This window comes from Triticum urartu, chromosome 1 (assembly GCF_003073215.2).
Source record: "Triticum urartu cultivar G1812 chromosome 1, Tu2.1, whole genome shotgun sequence".
Lineage (NCBI taxonomy): Eukaryota > Viridiplantae > Streptophyta > Magnoliopsida > Poales > Poaceae > Triticum > Triticum urartu.
The window spans coordinates 384,551,509-384,572,239 of NC_053022.1; the positions used below are offsets into that span (position 1 = coordinate 384,551,509).

General features: G+C 45.8%; 1 long non-coding RNA gene across 1 annotated transcript; it reads left to right on the plus strand.

Moving 5' to 3' along the window:
- Window positions 1-14,656: 14,656 nt before the first annotated feature.
- Window positions 14,657-16,259, plus strand: LOC125534290. Its single transcript, XR_007294447.1, has 5 exons — window positions 14,657-15,093; window positions 15,202-15,302; window positions 15,378-15,643; window positions 15,725-15,800; window positions 15,895-16,259. It is a non-coding gene; the product is annotated as an uncharacterized LOC125534290 (long non-coding RNA).
- The last annotated feature ends 4,472 nt before the right edge of the window (window positions 16,260-20,731 follow it).

Here is a 20,731-nt window from a genome sequence, read left to right on the forward strand (position 1 = left end):
AGCGGGGCTTCAGGAATCTCATCGATGAACTCTATTTCCTTTCGTGGCCACTGTATGTGATGTAACAGTGTTTCTCCCAAGGTCCTTTGCTCATTGAAGTCTCCTAGGACATTCTTCAGGGCAAATTCATTGAATCCAGGCTTTAATTCAGTCACGTAGCACTTCACACAGCCTGGCTTTAATGGCATATTATCCTAGAAGAGGCCATCTTCCAAGAAGGGTGGGCAAACCCAGGCTGTTGCACATTTTAATATACCTTCATAATGTGTAAGCATGCCCTTCATTCTGTCTTTCATTCCAGATAAATCAGATATAGCATCATCACGAGAAGCTGCAGTCTCAGTGTCGCTGTGGTCAGCTGATGCACAGCTACTCTTGTGCAGTGTTGTCGCGCAATAAGCAGCATCCTCCATGCCCGCCTCCCCTCCCATCTGCTGGCTATGTGTCAGTGTTAGAGTCTTCTGCATCATCATTGACTCCTCAACATCCTTTTGAACAGCCAGATAAATCTCCTTCTTCAACCTTTCATACAATGCATTCTGCTTCATTTCACTCCTCGCTTTTTTCATGTTGAGCCTCTCTTCTTTGCTGAGTGTGAAAGCCCTCTTGTGCGGGACATTAACACCTATACTCCTTGCACGGGGCTCTTTTGTGTCCAGAGTAATGGACAGAATGTCACATGGCCCTGAGTTCCTGTAGAACCTTCCAGGGATCTTGGAAGCCTCTAACATCACTTCATACAGTTTGGCATCACGTGTGTTTTCAAAGTAATAAGTTCCTCATCATGCCTCTTTGCATGTGCCCGCAAGTAGTCTCTGGCACGTTCGCCCCTGATTTCACTAAAGGCCGGATTCCCACCCGTCGCTACTGCTTCTTTGTCCTCCTGTTCCCATATCAGTTTCATGCCGTAGTATCCTACCACACCCATACAGTGGGGGTGTATGTTCTTCTTCTGAAGTTCCTATTGCTTGAAACTCTTCTCAGTAAACTCTTTAGTTTCCCTAACCCTTTTGAATTCTACCCAGTCTGCCTTTGTAATTGGGGCTATGCGGGGATTGGGTCCTTGCCTTCACTCAAGTACTTCCTGTACGGCATGTGCTTCCAGTTTCTCCAAGCATCCCTAGTGTCGGTGTCAAAACCGGCGGATCTCGGGTAGGGGGTCCCGAACTGTGCTTCTAGGCGGATGGTAACAGGAGGCAGGGGACACGATGTTTTACCCAGGTTCGGGCACTCTTGATGGAGGTAAAACCCTACGTCTTGCTTGATTTATTCTTGATGATATGAGTATTACAAGAGTTGATCTACCACGAGATCGGAGAGGCTAAACCCTAGAAGCTAGCCTTTGGTATGATTGTTGTTGTCCTACGGACCTAAACCCTCCGATTTATATAGACACCAGAGGGGGTAGGGTTACACAAGGTCGGTTACAAAGGAGGAGATATACATATCCGTATTGCCTAGCTTGCCTTCCACGCCAAGTAGAATCCCATCCGGAGACGGGACGAAGTCTTCAATCTTGTATCTTCATAGTCCAAGAGTTCGGCCGAAGGATATAATCCGGCTGTCCGAATACCCCCTAATCCTGGACTCCTTTAGTAGCCCCCGAACTAGGCTTCAATGACGATGAGTCCGGCGCGCAGTATTGTCTTCGGCATTGCAAGGCGGGTTCTTCTCCAATTTCCAAGTGTTTGTAAGCAGTGTCCGGCCCCATAAATGTTGAACCTCTTGGCTTCTGTGCCCAATAAGGGCTATCTCCCATGTGTCAAATGAATACGAGGCGCCAGGGCAATTTTACATTTGCCCCCCTGGCCAGATAAATAAATTGTCTATTAAAGGGATAGGATTCTTAGATCCGATCCACACCATCCTCCCCTCAGCGAGAATCCATCAGAGCGCGTTTTGGAAAGATCCATTCCAGCATGGCCGACCTCCGTAGCTCCTCCTCCCGCCCCCGTAGCCCTAAGCCCGATGATTGGGAGAGGTGTTCAGTCCCACACAGTCGATTGGTCGAACTACAGACCAAGGGATTTCTCCCTCTGGCGTATATGGTGCCCGTTCGAGCCGGGCTTGCCACCTACAATGGCGGGGAGCAAGCGGAGGGCCTTCCCTGTCCCTCCATGGGGGAACGAGTCTTCCTTGTTCCTTATTTACTAAGGGGACTTGGATTTCCAATTCATCCGTTCCTCAGCGGACTCCTGGAGTTCTACGGCCTCAAATTACACAATTTCACCCCTGCCTCCGTTCTACATATCGCCGGCTATGTTCCTCTCTACGAGTTGTTCCTGGGCTGGGAGGCTCACTTCGAGCTGTGGAAAAGGCTATTTTGCCATGGTGGTCATTACGGCCGACTATCCCGGACTGCTCCCTGCATCGCACGTAAGAAAAACCAAAAATCCCAACTCCAAAAACTAGGATCCCTTTTAGACACTTCACCCACCATATACACATGGCATTTTTTACAGGGAAGGCATTCGAGACGCCCTGCCGAACCCGCAGCAACTCGCCAACAAGAGGCGCCGAGGCCGGGTAGGCCAAAAAGGAAAGCGGTCAGGATGGAGATGCCGGCGCAAAGGTATAAAGACCCCGCTCCGTGGTTGTCGTCTTTCTCAAAATTTAATGATGCCCGTGTTTCTTTAATAGAAAAAACGCTCGCCGGAATATGTCTGGCGATGTTGCTGATCACGCCTCCACCAGTCGGGCGCCAGGACCGGACATAGAGGTGGAAGCCGATATGGTGCAGGTGCCGGATAATCTCCCTACAGAGTATGTGGATAGATTATCCGCTACTAACTCAGAAGTGGAAAGCACCATGAATCATAGGCGCCGCCGGGCCATACTCCGTGACGCTTGTTTCTCACCAGAGGCATTTGATGCCTTTAATTCCGGAGAGGCGTACCTCCGTGCTGCTCAAGATGGTCTAGCCAGAGCCACAGATCAGTATGTAAAGGATGTACGAGTGAGTAAATCTGGCGATTTATATGTATCAGTAGCCCCTGAGACTTGAAACAGTTAGCAGAACTGATTTAAGGATCATCTTTATTGTGCAGGTTCTTACAGAGAAGAATACTAGGCTATCCCAGGAGCTGGAGGAATGCAAGACCCAACTGCGGGCCGCTGTTGCCGCATTGCAGGAACCAAAAAATCCTCCCGCTGGTAACATTTACTTTAAAGAATGATGTTTACCATATAGTGTGCGTCGTGGCTGCAGATCTAACAATAGATTTTGCAGATGAATCCGGAGAAAATTCGGAGGACCAGCATGTCGTGCGACAGCTAGAGGCTGGCAAACGCGTGCTGACTGAGGTTAGGCGGGAGAAAAACAATCTCCTTGACGCCAATGTCAAGCTGAGCGTGGAACTAAAAGACGTGCGAGCCCAGCTTGCAGACTCCGAGAAGGAGAAAAAGCGGCTTCGGCGTGGCATTTTCAGTAAGTGCTTGAATGAATCCTTTTGAAGGAGTTCGGCGAAGAAGCCGACTAACATCGTTATGTCTGTAGGTATGCTGACGGGTCGTCCTGTGGAGGAAATGCCCGGGTCACCAGGTGATCTTCTATCCGAGCTTTCGCATCTGCATGAACAAGTTCGGCAGGTGATGCAAGGTGTTGCCCAGGCCTTGTGGCCATCCGCCTCCCTGCCAAAAGGCGTTGCAGAGCTTACGGAGAAGCTCAAGGGAGCACGGCGGCGCTTCTGATTATGGAAGATATCGGCCTGCCGACAAGGTGCCCAAGAAGCCTGGGCCATGGTGAAGACACGGTACACCAAGGCTGACCCAAATCACATGGACGAGGTGGGACCTGTGGGGCTCGACGGAAAAGAGATCCCCGTTAGCTTAGTTTATGGGCAAGTAGAATTAGCCGCAAAGTATTCCCAACAGGATTGTAGGTTAGACCGCCTGTTGGATGGTATAGAGGAGGAATTTAGCCAGTCTGCATGACTATGTAATTAAAGTGACATGTATAATGCCTTCTAGCCGGATTGTAGATCATTTTTCATGGCGGACCTTTTCGCTTCAACCTCGGGACCCGATAGTCCGGAGTGTATCCGAATACCCGCTCAGTTATATAAGAACCAGGGTATGCATGGAGACCAGGCATAGGGGTCATTGGTGCTTGAACAGACAAGTGCCCAACTAGTTATGTTATATTACATGGGTAGTAAGAAACATCTTCCAGGGAGAATAGTTCCGTTAAGGGTTCCTTTCCCTGGGTAAGCATGCCCTAAAGTGCATGTGCGGACTGCGATAGGAAACGCAGGAAAAAACATCTGGGGGAATATATGGAAAATAAATAAAAATCATCTTTTGTTCGCCGACCGAATATTCCCTTAAGAACACTAGCTTTCGGCTTCACCCAGTCAGAGGTACACATCCGGCTGACCCGGCAGTAACAATCGCAGAGGTGCTCCCCTTATGCCCTAGCCAAATTAACGGGAATGTAGGGCATAAATACAAGTGCCAGGCAACCCAGCTTGGCCAAAACTTAAGTCACATAGATGCATATAATGGCGAAAAAAGGTACATGTGGAAGCATAACACATGTGCGGGGCACGAGGCCCAAATAAATAATCAAGCTTCTGTGAAAGAAGCCCCCAGGTATGATGAGTGCGGCTAGCGCATCTGTAATGTGCAAACGAGGCGCAAGTTGGCCTTTGAAGTCCTAGAGAAATAATAAAAGAAAGAAAGAAAAACAAGACAGATAATGTATAAAAAATGGACAGAGGAAGGGGACGAACACAGGGTCCGGCGCTAGGCGTAGAATCTTCGGAGCCTAGTCGCGTTCCATGGGTTCGGCTCGAGTCGATTAGTCGATGCATCCCACAGTCGATACGCTCCACCGGTCAGAACTTGGTCAATAATGAAGGGACCTTCCCATTTGGGCTCGAGCTTGTTCTTTTTCCTATCCGGCAGACGTAGAACTAGTTCGCCAACGTTATAAGTTTTGGCCCATACTTCTCTGCTTTGGTATCTGTGAGCCTGTTGCTAATAAAATGCGGAACGGGCTTTTGCCACGTCGCGCTCCTCCTCCAAGGTGTCCAGACTGTCCGGCCGATCAAGCTCGGCTTCTCTTTCTTCGTACATGCGCACTCGAGGTGAGTCATGAATTATGTCACAGGGCAAGACTGCCTCTGCGCCGTACACCATAAAGAAGGGTGTATATCTGGTACTATGGTTTGGCGTGGTCCGCAGCCCCCAGAGTACAGAGTCGAGCTCCTCTACCCAGTGCGTGTTAGACTCCGTTAAGGACCGCACTAGCCTGGGTTTAATGCCGCTCATTTTAAGACCGTTCTCGCGCTCCACTTGACCGTTGGTTTGTGGGTGATAGACCGAAGCATAATCGAGCCTGATGCCCATTTTGCTGCACCAGAGTTTTACCTCATCGACAGTAAAGTTCATGCCGTTGTCAGTGATGATGCTGTGAGGGACACCATAACGGTGTACGACCCCAGATATGAAGTCTATCACCGGTCCGGATTCGGTTGTTTTAACAGGTTTGGCCTCTATCCATTTGGTGAATTTATCCACCATGACCAGTAAGTATTTTTTCTTGTGGGTTCCCCCTTTAAGGGGTCCAACCATGTCAAGCCCCCAGACCGCGAAGGGCCATGTAATGGGGATTGTTTGGAGGGCGGTGGGTGGCATGTGGCTTTGATTTGCAAAGAGCTGGCAACCGGCGCAACGTTGGACCAAGTCCTGTGCATCTGCCCGGGCCGTTGGCCAATAGAATCCTGTACGGAAGGCCTTGCTGACAAGAGCCCGGGCTGCGGCATGGTGACCGCCGAGTCCGGCGTGAATTTCTGCCAAAAGGTTCCGTCCTTCCTCTTCGGAGATACACCTTTGAAGGACTCCGGTAGTGCTTTTTTATACAATTCTCCCTCATGGACCCTGTAGGCCTTGGATCACCGCACTATGCAGCGTGCCTCATTTTGGTCCTCCGGAAGTTCCTGCCTAGTTAGGTAGGCCAGGAATGGTTCTGTTCACGGGGCTATGATGGCCATTATTACGTGGGCCGAAGGTGTTATTTCGGTGGCGGAGCCTCCGATTGTGTCAGAGTGTTCGGTATCGGGTATTTTGGCCGGGTCCAGATTATTCTTACCGGTGTCCCCTTCCCATACTACGGACGGCTTGAACAGCCTCTCTAGAAATATGTTGGGGGGGACCGCGTCGTGTTTTGCGCCGATGCGGGCGAGGATATCCGCCGCCTGATTGTTTTCCTGAGCCACATGATGAAATTCGAGCCCCTCGAACCGAGCTGACATTTTTAGGACGGCGTTGCGATAGGCCGCCATTTTCGGATCCTTGGCATCAAAGTCTCCATTTATTTGGGATATTGCGAGGTTCGAATCCCCCCGCACCTCTAGGCGTTGGATGCCCATGGATACTGCCATCCGGAGACCATGTAAAAGGGCCTCATATTCGGCCGCGTTGTTGGAGTCCGTATACATTATCTAGAGTACGTATTGAACTGTATCTCCGGTTGGGGACGTCAAAACGACACCAGCCCCCAGACCAGCCAACATTTTGGAGCCATCAAAGTGCATGATCCAGTTGGAATATGCGTCGTACTCTTTAGGGAGTTCGGCTTCCGTCCATTATGCGACAAAGTCGGCCAATACTTGCGACTTAATGGCTCGCCGTGGCTTGTAAGTTATGTCGAACGGGAGGAGCTCAATGGCCCATTTGGCAATACGGCCCGTGGCATCGCGGTTGTTTATAATATCATTAAGTGGTACTTCCGAGGCTACTGTTATTGAGCACTCTTGAAAGTAGTGTCATAGCTTCCGGGATGCCATGAATATCGCGTATGCTATCTTTTGATAATGCGGGTACCGTGACTTGCATGGAGTAAGGACAGTGGATACATAGTAGACCGGCTTTTGAAGGGGGAATTTATGTCCGTCCGTTTCTCGTTCAACGATGAGCACTGCGCTCACAACTTGATGAGTTGCCGCAATGTATAACAGCATTGGTTCGCCAATGTTTGGCGTGGCCAGGACTGGGTTGGTTGCCAATATGGCTTTTATTTCTTCCAATCCGGCTGTGGCGGCATCCGTCCAATCAAAGTGTTCGGTGCGCCGAAGGAGGCGATAAAGGGGTAATGCCTTTTCTCCCAGGCGGGAGATAAAGTGGCTTAGAGTCACCACGCATCCGGTTAATTTCTGTATTTGTTTGAGGTCCGTTGGGATATCCAATTGTGACAGAGCTCGGATCTTGGCCGGATTTGCTTCAATTCCTCTGCCGGATACAATGAAGCCCAAGAGCTTTCCGGCTGTCACACCGAAAACGCATTTTTCCGGGTTGAGCTTGATGTCATATGTTCGGAGGTTATCGAATGTGAGCGTCAAGTTGTCTACTAGAGATTCGACATGTTTGGTTTTTACGACCACGTCATCTACGTATGCCTCCACTGTTTTGCCGATCTGGTTTGCCAGACATGTCCGAATCATGCGCTGATATGTTGCGCCGGCGTTTTTGAGCCCAAAGGGCATTGTGTTGAAGCAGAAGGGGCCGTATGGTGTGATGAATGCCGTTGCGGCTTGCTCGGGCTCCGCCATCCTAATTTGATGGTAGCCGGAGCATGTGTCGAGGAAACACAATGAATCGTGTCCTGCGGTAGCATCGATAATTTGATCGATGCGGGGGAGGGGGAAGGGATCCTTTGGGCAAGCCTTGTTGAGGTCCTTAAAATCGACGCACAGGCGCCAGGATTTGTCCTTTTTTGGTACCATCACCAGGTTTGCTAGCCAGTCCGGATGTTTTATTTCTCTAATGAATCCGGCCTCCAATAACTTGGCTAGTTCCTCTCCCATGGCTTGTCTCTTAGGTTCAGAGAAACGCCGAAGAGCCTGCTTGACCGGCGTGAATCCCTTTAGAATATTGAGGTTGTGCTCGGCCAGCCTGCGTGGGATTCCTGGCATGTCTGAAGGGTGCCAGGCAAAAATGTCCCAGTTCTCTCGTAGGAACTCTCATAGTGCGGCATCTACATCAGGGTTTAATTGTGCCCCGATGGAAGCTGTTTTTGTAGGGTCCGTTGGATGGACTTGGAATTTGACTATTTCATTCACCGGTTTAAAGGAGGTGGACTTGGATCTCTTATCGAGTATCACATCGTCCCTGTTCACCATGGAGCGCAGCGCAGTCAGTTCCTCAGCCGCTAGGGCTTCGGATAATGCCTCGAGGGCCAGTGCGGCCGTCTTGTTTTCGGTGCGGAGTGTTGTGTCTGGATCACTAGCAAGAGTGATAATTTTGTTGGGCCCGGGCATTTTGAGCTTCATGTACCCGTAATGGGGTATGGCTTGGAAGATTGTGAACGCCTCCCGCCCTAACGGGGCGTGGTAACCGCTACCGAACGGGGCCACTTGGAACGTAATCTCTTCGGACCTATAATTCTCTGGCGTGCCGAACACCACGTAATCTCTTCGAACGTGATTTTGTCTGTACAGCGCGCTTCCCGACTGGGGATTATTCCTCTAAAGGTTGTGCTGCTTCGCTCGATGCGGTTCCAGTCTATTTTCATTTTTTGAAGGGTTTCCTCATAGATGAGGTTTAATCCGATGCCGCCGTCCATGAGTACCTTGGTGAGTCGAAAGCCGTCCACAATTGGACTAAGGACCAATGCGGCTGGTGCTCGGGCTGTTCAGAATTTAGGTTCGTCACTGGCATTGAAAGTAATAGCCGTGTCACTCCATGGGTTTATTCTCGCCACGTGGTAGATTTTGGCAAGGCTGCGGAGTGTTCGCGTTTGCCTATTATTTGATGTGAAGGTCTCGAAGACCGTTAATACTGTACTGGTATTTCTGGGATGGTGCTCTGTGGCTTCTAGAATTAGGAGATCCTCGCCACTTTTGGCTACCTGCCGGAGTATCCAACATGCTCTAAGGCTATGTGTTGGTATGGCGCCCTCTGTGCTATGTATTTTACAGGGTCCATTGAGCCATCCCTCTAGTACGGTTCCATGCCCTATAGGGGTTTTTTGCTTTTTGGTAGTTGACCCGGGTGTCTTTTGATAGTGCACCCTTTTATTTCGGACTGGGTTCATATTTAGGGCCGGATTATCCCAAAAGTTTGTTTCGGTTTTCCAGGCACTTTCCGTCGCACTGTACTTTCGTACTATGGACGCCAAGTCAGCGAAGCGTGATATCTCACGGCGATTTATGGCGTTAAGGATTCCCTTGTCTGTGCAATTATTGCAGAAAAATAAGATTGTGTCTTCCTCGCGACAGTCCTTAACCTTGTTCATCGCAAGGAGGAATCGGGCCCAATAGTGATGTACTGTTTCCTGGGGCTATTGCCTGATGTGGGAAAGATCGCTTATGTTTGGGTGGGTGGGTGGAATTGAATCCGAACCCTTACCCGATCTGGGATCCAGGGGCCGAGGAATTTCCGATTTTGGAAATTCGGGTTCCGGGGTGTTGCCCGATAATCCTGGCCCGCTGCCTGACTCTGAGTTTAGGGATTGGATGCTGTCCTCCCGCGAATGGGTATCCGGCTCGGAGAGCTCAGGAATCCGGACATAGTTGGTCCTCAATATGGAGGAGAGGTCGCCGCATTGTTCCTCCACCATTGCAATATGATGGGTGACCGGCGGAGAGTTAATCTCCCTTTGATCGGGTATAAGCCCAATCCGATCATGGCCCGTAGCGACTCCCAGTGCGGCGATGCGATCCAAGAGCTCGTTTAGGGAGGTGAGCTCCACTGGATCCATCTGTTTGGCGAGTGCCGATTTGACGTGGAGGCTGTTTTCGATGACCCGAGAAGTCATCGTCGGTGCGGCGGCCGAACAGGCGGTCATGATGAAACCGCCTAGCCGGAGAGTTTGGCCGACAGCCAAAGCTCTCCCAACAGTAGTACCGTCTTTAAAGACGAGATGAGACATCCTTCCTTCGGGCGACGGCACAGTGGCACTCTCAATGAAAGCACCAATGTCGGTGTCAAAACCGGCGGATCTCGGGTAGGGGGTCCCGAATTGTGCGTCTAGGCGGATGGTAACAGGAGGCAGGGGACACGATGTTTTATCCAGGTTCAGGCCCTCTTGATGGAGGTAAAAACCTACGTCCTGCTTGATTTATTCTTGATGATATGAGTATTACAAGAGTTGATCTACCACGAGATCGGATAGGCTAAACCCTACAAGCTAGCCTATGGTATGATTGTTGTTGTCCTACGGACCTAAACCCTCTGGTTTATATAGACACCGGAGGGGGCTAGGGTTACACAAGGTCGGTTACAAAGGAGGAGATATACATATCCGTATTGCCTAGCTTGCCTTCCACGCCAAGTAGAGTCCCATCCGGACATGGGACGAAGTCTTCAAACTTGTATCTTCGTAGTCCAAGAGTCCGGCTGAAGGATATAATCCGGTTGTCCAGATACCCCCTAATCCTGGACTCCTTCACCTAGCCTTCTTTAGTGCAGCATGTTCCACCTGCATTCTCCAATGCTCTAGAACGTTGAAGTGATCCATGATCTCCCGGACTATCCTTCGCCGTGTTTTTGTGTCAGCCTTCCGAAACCTTGGCAGATTAATGTTGAGCCTTGCCCTGCCAACAAATCCACACACACTCCTAAACCTCATGCGTGCTTTATCTGGTTTAGTTGGAGCCCAGGACTTCAAATCAATCTCGGTTGCTTCATATACACCTTTAGGCTGGTGTGTGGGCTTCCTTGGAGCGTTCCTCCATGTCCTGACCAGAAGGGCAGTTGTTGCAGCTCTATCCCGTTCAAGACTACTTGATCCCTCACAATCTGCTGAAGACCTAGGGTTTTTCGAATCAGATGAAGATACATGGCCTGAATGAGTGTTGTGCTGCTACTCGGCATCTACAAAGAACACATGCGAAACTCAGGAAAGGAGGATAAGTATAAAACTAACAAATTAGTATCAAGCTTTCTAAACATGCCATGCAATAATTTAGAAAATGTACGGCTAATTTGTTAAGTTTGTGTGACTCAGGCGCCCGTGATCTGTAAATAGGCAGTAACGTATTGGAATGAATACAACTTATATGTAGTAAGGAAGGTAGATAATGAACATATATACGCTCTCTGTTATTTTATAGCCAATTTGGGAACATACGGAACGAAATTGGAAGAAGGATTGCGAGGAAATATGCCTCACCGTGATGGAGAGCAGTAACTAATAGGGTTCTTAATGCAAACCCAGCCGGGCCACAGGAGAGGTGAGGGTTACTGCATCGATATGCTCGAGGGTGGCTGGCGAGCAAATGAAGATGGCGAGGTGCGGGCCGCCGCGTGTTGGGAACGATAGTGGAGGTAGGCTTGACGCCGAAGAGCGGGCACACGGGCGGGGTGAGCACGGCGGCATCGGAGAGGGTTCTGCTGTGGATCTGGGGGAGGGGGGAACTGGCGAAGGAGATTGGGTGGACTAGTTGAGTGAAACGCGAGTGGTCAGTGGGGGTGTTGAGGACTCCGGGTGTTGGCGGCCTAGGTGAAAAGGGTGAAAATTTTCCCCGGTCGCCGCGCGTGCGGAAAGGCCTATGCAAACGGTTGCCTCTTAGCGCTCGTGTGCACAAACAGAATAATTTCGTTTGAAATGAAGATGTGCTAATTTTGAAATGAAGACGTGAGTTCATCGTTTCACCTATAAATTTTTCCCACGTAAACCTATCACAATTTTACCACGGGTTTGATTTTCTGGCGCATTTCAGGTCTCGTGTGCTACATATAAGACATTTTTTGGCATTTACCATGCATGTTGGCATATAAATCAATTCCTAGCCGGACTGCATTTCCTATCGAAAGGGATGAGGATTGTCGTTCGATCTGGGAGCATCCAACGGTGCAGATCCGTGGGGTTTGGGTTCTGGCCAATCAGAATGCACGACACAGATCACGCGCGCAGTAAGGGGGGGCATCGGCCACGGTTTGGTAGGCACACGGCTTTTGTGTGTGAACTATGTGCTCTTTGAAAACATTTTTTGGGAGGGGCTATTTGAAAACATTTACATGTGTTGTCTAAAGGGATGACGATCGACGTTCGATCAAGGAGAATCCAATGGTGCAGACGTATGATCCGTGGGGTTTGGGTTCTGGCCAATCAGAACACACGACTCAGATCGCGCGCATGGCAGAGGGGTGGGGGGTGCATCGGCCATGGTTTAGTGGACACACGGCTTTCGTGAGTGAACCGTGTGCTCTTTGAAAACATTTACATTACCTAACATCGTATTATTGTTTGAATGAAAACATGAGTTCATCGTTTCGCCTCCAATTTTTTTCCACGGTAAGAAATCACGAGTATAGTGGAGAGTGTAATATACTAGTATCATGAATATACAGTATATATGATACTAGTGTTGATACTACCTTTAATTAATTATAGCACATAGTATAATACATAGAGTATAGTATCATATATAGATCTTGTTTATTGCCATGCATGGCACAAATTAGCATCACATTTAACATGATACGGTATCTACCTATATGTTACTCTAGCCCTCTTTATATATATTTAATTCTTTGACACATCAGCATACTTGCTATTTCCGAGTGCATGCCATCGTCGGCTATGATACCACCACTATGGCCAGCCTTATAACATGAAACTTATACACCTCATGGTGGGCTAGTATCCTTGTATCGTCATAATGACATAGGAACTTTCATTTTCCATTGCCCTAACCTTGTGCATCCTATGTGTGCACTCTCTTTATTGGACTGGGCACCTTTTATACCTCGAACATTATACCCCCTCGGCGCACCACTCTGGTCGAGCAGCTCCCTTTGACAATCCACCGATGCCTCCGACCATCCTTATACTCCCGACCCCTCTCTCTTTTCTTGTGTGTGTGTGTGCGTGCGCGCGTGTGTGTGTTGCTCCAGGGAGAGACGGAATATATATTTGTATAGTTGGCATAAGAGGACACAATAATTATGAACAAACATTCTGAATGAAACATGAAACTTATACCCCTCATGGTGTTCTACTATCCTTGTATTGTCATAAAGACATGGGAATATTCATTTTTCATTGCCCCAACGTTGCACATTGTATGTGTGCACTCTCCTTATTGGACGGGGCATCTTTTATACCGCTAACACTATACCCCCCCCCTTGGCTTACCACCTTGGTCGAGCAGCTCCCCTTCGACGGTCCACCGCTACCTCCGACCATCCTTATACTCTCGACCTCTCTCTATTTTCTTGTGTGTGTGCGCGTGCGCACGTGTGTGTGTTTGTGTGTGCGTCTCTCTCGCTCTCCCCTCTCTGTGTGTGTGTGTGTTGGTCCAGAGATAGAAGGATTAGAATGTAATGTTGGAACCAACACTTACATGTGCTTACACCCACTCGTATATATTTGTAGAGTTAGCATAAGAGGACACAACAATTATGAACGAATATTCTGAATGAAACATGAAACTTATACCCCTTGTGGTGGTCTAGTATCCTTGTATCATCATAATGACACAAGAGTTTTGATTTTTCATTGCTCAAACCTTGCACAATGTATGTGTGCACTCTCTTTATTGGACTGGGCACCTTTTATACCTTTAACATTATACCCCATCTGCGTACCTCCCTGGTCGAGTAGCTCCCTTTGGTGGTTCATCGTCCCTCCGAACATCCTTAACTCTCTCTCTCTCTCTCTCTGTTCTTTTGTGTGTTTGTGTGTGTGTCTCTCTCTATGTGTGTGTGTGTGTGTGTTGCTCCAGCGCTCGTGGGGCAGTCTTGGTCATGGACGTTAATGGTGACTTGCACGTCAGGCTTTGTTTTGGCCCCGCCAGTGTGGGTCGGTGCGGATCCGCTCATAGCGTTAGACGGGAAGACTAACACATAACCAGTGTAGTACAATTTTTTACCGGCGTCAATTTATTAGGAACACCATCAACAAGCCATGGTCAACGTATTGAGAACCGTTAAATACGACTATCACAAAAAACTTTGTAATGGGATTTATGATTTTTTTTACTGAATAGGATTCATGATTTTGAGGTTGAAAGCAATATTTATTTCTGGCAAACATGTTATGGAAGATGTTGGTTGCCCCATGAAACAAATCTTTTTACAAAGTTAGGCGAACCAGCGTGTTAACAACATCATTATAAGGTACTTCTTGCATCCCAAAATATAAGGCACTCTCAACTTTGCACCATATTTGACGAATAGCTTTGACCACTAATATATATCAAAGTATATGGATTGAACATTCATAAATAGCATAGTTTTTTTTGCGGGGTGCATAGTCCTATTTGTCTTGCAATTTTTTGATATATTCATATAATAATTTTATAGACATATGATACATGAAAATCATAATCAAAGTTATGCAATGACGAAGATCAGAAAAGTCAACCGGTGCCTTATATTTTGGAAAGGAGGGTGTAGAAAAACCTTAAAATGTTGTTCGTCCAAACGCGGTTTTTTTCAATAGTACAATGGTCAACAACGTCCACAAGTCAAAATCCGAGACCAAGAGAAGCATCAAAAGAAAAATCTCCACACCCGCAAAAAATAAATATAAATCTCCACGCTCATGGCCATGGTAAAAGATTTGGCAGGCCATTGAGAGAACCAGTTTGCAGGATGTGAACAACACCCGTGACCAAACCATGGACAAAAGACTGTCGTGGTTGTAGGATGTGAAGAGCACCCTGCACCTGTGAGTCCATGACCAAACCATGGACAAAAGACTGCCAACTGTCGTGGTTGCAGGAAGTGAAGAGCACCCGTGAGCCGTGACCATACCATCTTCTTCTCTGAGCCGCCCACACCAAAGAAAGAGAGACAGAGCTCCCCTTCACCTCAGTTAAGATGAGCAGCGTCAGGTTGGAAAAACGGAGAACGGCGGTGCAGCGCAGCGCGGAGATTTCATCGACCACCCAAGTGACTTTTTCAGCTGCAGCTTAATGTGTCATTTTTCATGTCATCTAAAAATATACGATCATTGTGTACAGAGTTCTCGGCGGTAGATGTGGCAACAGGTGAAGTACCCATGGATCCCATATTCTCCAGAACCAATAGCCAGATACCTTCAGATCACCCGTCAATCGACGTGGATCTTGTTGAAGACGAGAATGATAGCAGACCAGTGACGCACACCATGCCGGGAAATGATGGATGGATAAGACGGCAGAGGTAATCATCTCAATACCAGTATCTGCAATTCTGCATCATTTTTCAGATACATTTTGCCCGAACTCTCATCACTAATAAATCTGTTCCTAACAATTTAATCCTTTTCAGAGCCATGTGTTGCGTGGAGGTGGATTTATTCACCATGAATACATAAGGAACATTTTTGTTGGCAATCATATATCACACACGATGTCAACAGATGTCCAATGGTATCTCTCTCTAAACATTATTATACAAGCAAGGAAGTATGACCTGTTCTGACCATTGTCACAAACATTTTTCAGATAGTATTACCAGTGGCACACAATCATTCGTGGTTCACATTGATTTTTAACTTCCCAAGGAGAAGGACAACAATCCTCGATCCGATGATAAACAACGGAAACAGACTAGTAGATGAAATCCGCAATGAGCATATCAAGTTAGCCGACGAGCTGCCTAGCGCACAAATGGATTGTATTGCAGAATTCTTCGATGGATGGGCACCAAAGACAAAAGGATGGCAGAATTGGTTCCCCAAACTGACAACTGGACCTTGGGTCTGCAGCAGGTCATTTCTAACGCGCCCTAGTAGTTGTTTCAGTCTCTTCTGTAAAAAAATAGTTATCTTACAAACAAAAAATCAATGCAGGGCTTCTAGCGGTGTATTAGCACTTTACTTCGCAAGGCAATGGATGGGTACAAAATTACAGAGGACTCTATCGCCTGTAAGTTTTCAGAAGAAAAAAAGACAGAACAATATCTTTGTTCTTTGTGGTGTGCATAAGTCCACTTATCAACATTATTTATTGAAAAATGCAGCTAGGGGATGAAATTGACCAATATCGGATGATGCTTCTCTATAAAGTTCTTGGGTTAGACGGTAACATCGGCCAGCTACCTGCTAAATTTAAGTTATGCCAGAATGAACCTTCAAGAGAGGAAGCAACTGTTTGCTTTAATATAACATAACATGAAAGCGATGATGATATCTAAACTACTAGAAATAATTCGTGCAATCGAGGAGATCCTAGATGGCACACACTATATCTTTATTCACCATCAACATTTATGTCTTTTATATTTCTAGACTAAGGAATTGTAATGTGCTTGTCACATCACTAGGAGATGATTTTATTTAAGACTTCCAGACCGTATGAAGAACCATTTAAATTTTCTGAAATGACTTTTGGGACCAGCCTCTACATGATTCTTATATAGTCTAAGATTATGCATAACTACTGAATACTGTGTACTAAATAACAGGAGAAACAAAACGGCAACAAGAGCATAAATGTAAAGAGTACTTGATCTGCCGAATATAAGTTACATCCATCACATCAGTCAGAAAATGGCTTAAGATAAATGAACAAAATACAAATTGATAGATTGAACCTCGTTTCATCGAAAGGTTCTCACTCCATGACGGATAGGAGCACTAGCCGTTGAATGAGCACTTGAAGTGATCTTCATCGATGGTGGTGAAGAGATTCCCAATAGCCACATGAGCTCCGATGACAATCCTAGAAAGAATGCGATTTTCAGATATCATGACATTGTAGTGGTACATAGACGGCACAAGATGTTAACATAACTAGGTACTTACCTAAGTTGATCCTCGCCGACACCAGTTTCAGACCTTATCAAAGAAAATGACGCGCCATTTTCAAGCTCTCTGTTAGAAACCAAATGGTGACATAACAAAATAAAAATATAGCAATATGTATATTAGTGGATCTCCATGGCTGTTGTGTCAATTACATTATCCCGGGGTGATAGAATACCCGAAGTACAGAGTCAAACAGTGAGTTGCCTCTATTATGCAGTGAAATACACTCCTGTGGAACCACTGAAGTAGCCTCTTGCCGATCCCTATTTGCTTGACGTAAAAATGATAGAATAAATTATGTAGATACATACGGATTTCAAACATGACGATCTTGACAATACATTTAAGCACACTCGCCTGCTTTCTCAGATCCAAGTGAACGTAGATGCAAGAAAGGAAGTGGTGCGTGATGTCGTTGTAGTTGGTGACGATGTTGCAATATCGTTTTCATTACACATGGCTAGCTGAATGAACTACATTTTCAGCGAATTACTACATTAATGGTCACAACATACTAAAAGAACCGTACCTGACGGAGTATACGCGTATCTGCATGTCATGAGTACCACCCCTGATACCTCCATTCAGAACAATATAATCACCATTCCCGCAATTGACAAAAATAATCAGCAGATCATTTAAATGTGCCAACGATCATAATAGCAAGAACGTGGACATTATTCAGTGAAAAATATACTTAGCAGTGTCCATGGAACGCATGAACTCAGCCTACACTGACCTGAAAGGAATGTTTTTCTATGAGATCAGACCAAGATACTTTCTTTTGAAACATAATTAAATAGTTCAAGCGAATACCATATCCTGGCCTTAATCCTGCCAGTACCGTCATCAAAGTCAAACACAATTTCGCTGTCCAAGTCCTGACGATTCCGCATCATACCGACGAGACGACCCTTCATTTAGAAACGACGTCATTATATATATTAAAAGTTTCAGATTCTAACTAAACAAAGATAGCTAGTTGTGTATGTTTTCTTACAGTGATGATAGGCATACCATGGAGGCCCGGGGCACCTCCATATTGTGCTGAAGGAGTTAGCAATGTTATTTGTTTCACCATCAAAGGAACAAGATTGTTGGGGACATCAAGATGCTGCGTACATCCATCAGTTTAGTACCAAGTCCAACCAAGATGCGAAAAATATAGATGGTCCATACCTGAACGTCGCTGCCCTGGACAACATTGCCTCCTCCAGCAACACTAGCACCGCAGGGGAGCATGATGCCCTCTCCAAAATGATCTTCAAGCTTACATGTGTTGCTAGATGGACCTCCAATGGTTATTTTTCCATCACCAGGCCTTACCATCTTAGAGAAAGCAGCTTGTTGAAAATAGACCAATGGCTCCCGCGGTTTATATTGTAGATTGAAGATGTCCAAGTAAAGGATGCAGTTATGGCAATGGGCTGGCGCTGCAACAAAATAAAAGGTAATATTGAATATAATCTTTTTTTCGGTGAGAATTAGATGCCCCTTTTGGATGCATAGCAGGCACTACCTAGCAAAGCTTGCAAGGTTGAAATAAATAGATGATTCATTAAAGTCCCTCACTGGGACGTTCCATGGCTGGTGTTCTTCAATACCATGTTAAAGAACATGGTGCCACCCGGGTCAGCAGCAAAAAAGGAAGTACTTCTCACTGTAGGATACTAAGAAGGTGCCGAACTCTTGCTAGCATATGCATTAGATGAACGGTACCTTTCACACTAAAACATACTAAAAATAGACCGTCATGTGTGGAACCTTTGACTACTAGCTAAGCAACAAAACCTAGACAACATGTCTTCCCAAAATAGCGCAGGCTCTCTGACCAATGCCTTAAAGCATCTATCCCCATTCCGTGTATAAATCTGCCATCACAGACTATAGGTTGCCATTTCCATCCACGGCCTGGTAAAGGCCCCCCACATGCTTTCCTCTTACGTAAATCCGATCCCCAATAATGCAATAATTCAGAACCTTATCCACCCTAAAGTTCGGATCTCGATGCAAACCAAGGGTTCTGATAGCACTCTCTCCTGCTAGTGATGGTAGGAAAGCTGTTATATATATATATATACACACACACCGTGCGTTGCACCGGGCGAAAAATTAAATATAACTTGTTCTATGTGTCATTATGTAACACTTTTTTAATCTAATTTTTCGCAAATGTCAGAAATAAGGTTACACTGAGTATTTCTTTTTGGACAATGAAATTTGGACGTACCCTAACAATGCTCGTCCTAACCTATTTCAGCTCCGCACTTTCATTTCATTCGATCATAGAGTAATTATGTATGGAATAGTCTTTCGAGCCATTTTTATTTTTTGTTGTCCAGAAAAACATGAATTACTATTTTTTTTGTTTGAGAAAGTGTTTTTTAATTTTAGTTTTGTCTATTCGATCCAAAACATCAACTTTGCTACGGGACAAAAATATATTATTTTCATGTCCTTAGCTCAAAGCACTCATATGTGCATCGATCATATAGTCAAGTGATATTATCAAGATTTTTCATAGCTAAAATGTTCATTAAGCTTAATCCACTTTTTGTTAAAGCATCATACATGCAGCCATGCTTCGCTATGAAGCCGACATTCCTGAAAAGGGATGACACTGTAGGCCAAGTAATTTTTTCTAGTTTTTATTTGCGAATGCAGGCCAAGTAATTTAGCTGATGTTCCATTGAAAGGTTAAAACATGCATGAATCACATGGTTCCAGGATAATAAAAACATCACTACAAGAAATATGTCAACTTGTGACCTTGACTATTGGTCACTGAATGGTCATTATTTTCCATTTGTGACCTTTTTGTGACAAAAACAGATGGTCAAAAGCTGGCAGTCGTAAACTGAAATTAACGACCTTCTCTGTGAGAAGGTCATAGATGTTTACGACCCAAATATTCCTACTGTTTTGTTTTGGTCACTAGCAGCCTCCCCAGGCAACATAGGCATCCGACGTGGCAATCTGATGTGGCACAAGAATCAGCCCGCTCCAATTCGATTTTCTACATGGGCCTAGCCCAACAATTCGACCTTTTTAATGTATTTTTTCCTGTGCTTTTATTAGCTACATGGGTCTAGCCCAACAATTCAGCCTTATTGATTTCTTTGTGTTGCCCTTTTAACAGCAAATTTTCTTTTTGATCATGTATTTTTCTGGCCCATTTCTTTGCTGGGTCTCTCGTGTTTTTCCCTCGAAAATAATTGTCCAATATAACTTGGGCCTAGCCCAGTTCCAAAAAAATTGATCCAATCCAAAGAAAATTAATATGCCATTGACATTACAACACATCACCACAAGCTATCTTGGGCCTAGCCCAGTTCTGATACATTTTCAAAGCACCGTGCAATCTTATTATATTACAACCATTCATTCCAGCAATACTATTTGAGGCTGGCTGGCTGGCTGAGCTAGTACTGACTGACTGCGGGCTAACTAAGTTTTTACAAACAAAAAACAAATGCTACTGCATTTACATGGCGCTACTGAAATACTCCAGGATCATGAAAAAATAGAACTAGCCTATCTGGTACTTCACAGCAACCAAACATGTAATCTGCTTAATGGAAAGATTTCTTCTCCAAGTCCCGCTTCTCCCTTAGCAAGCAATGACAGGCTGATGCAAAACATCTGAGCATTCAAAAGAGAACAAAAGGTAAGTCACTGATAGAATACAGAGTACTTTTTAAATAAAAAGTAAAGATACACCATATATTATCATTCTACTTATTATTATTATTAACCAGATCATTCTACTTATCCAGAATATGGCTATTGATCAAATTTGGGAATTGAATTGGCACATATGACAAACTTAGCAGCAAACGAGCATTGAATGTTTCACATACACGACAAGGTTTAAAAACCATCACTCAAAGTTACAGCAGATCGAAGTTCCATTTGAGTATATGGAATAACATTCATATTCAATCAATAGTACCTATTAAACTACCAGGTGCATGATGGAATTAAACAAACACCAGCTATTCATCTTGCCATCTGTTGTAACAGAGCAACTATGTCAAAGTTAATTATGGG